The sequence below is a fragment of the Lupinus angustifolius genome, chromosome LG03, assembly GCF_001865875.1.
Source record: "Lupinus angustifolius cultivar Tanjil chromosome LG03, LupAngTanjil_v1.0, whole genome shotgun sequence".
In the NCBI taxonomy this organism is placed as follows: domain Eukaryota; kingdom Viridiplantae; phylum Streptophyta; class Magnoliopsida; order Fabales; family Fabaceae; genus Lupinus; species Lupinus angustifolius.
Window position 1 is genome coordinate 9,214,966 of NC_032011.1, and position 906 is coordinate 9,215,871.

A 906-nucleotide genomic window follows, 5' to 3' on the forward strand; every position below is an offset into this window, starting at 1 on the left:
CTTTTGAAGCGCCCTCAAGTGAATGTGGGAATGCCTTCAAACATACATGATCTTCTTGGACATCATGAGGCTTCATGGTGAAACATACAATGTGGAACTCCTTAAGATGCTTATGAGAACATTCACCTGCATGTCCATGAAACTTAGGTAACAAATGGATTAGTCCAGTTTTGAGCACATTGGCACATCCTCATTGGGATACTGGATACACAAGCTTTCGTATATAAAATCAGGTGCAGCCAACTCCCTTAATGTCTTCTCACGTGGGATTGGAGGTGATTCAGCCATATTTTCAGAGTATGCAACATAATGCACAGAAATAGTAGAATCAATATCACTATCATGTAAATTAACATTAAGATGAAAAGACTCACTATCTAAATTTAAATTCCTAACTTGTCAAACCAAAATATGAAATGTTCTATCAATTTCAGGATTTATTGGATGCAAAGAGTTAGGATTTCCCCTAGTCATGCACTAAATGCAGCAGTAAGAACCATGTAGGGCAGTAAGTGAAATACATGTTAAATTTCAGTGATCAACCAAAACTTTGCATCAATAAAATCCTAATACCATAGGAAACATCCAAAAAAAGTTTCAGGACAGAACTTAAAGCCTAATTAATTTAATTAAATGCAACAAAATCAAAACAATTGGAAAAATAAACTTGTAAAATAAGAAAGAAATAGTAAACAAACTCTTTTTGGATTTTCAGGGTGGATTCAATAGTTGTAGTCTGCAGAGAAAGAATCGTTGGATTTTTCTACCCCAAATGCATATATAATATGTCCAATTCTGATTAACGGTTCCAAAGTTATGCCAAAAATAGAAAATCAACAGTAAAACTAGTCACCACTTTTTTTGTATCTCACAACCAGCAGCAAGGTGATTGACTATGATGCATCC

The 906-nt window shown here is 34.5% G+C and overlaps 1 pseudogene; it reads right to left on the reverse strand.

Annotated features, from left to right (window-relative positions):
• The window catches only part of LOC109342325, a 4,802-nt pseudogene that overhangs the window by 2,188 nt on the left and 1,708 nt on the right, over positions 1 to 906 (reverse strand).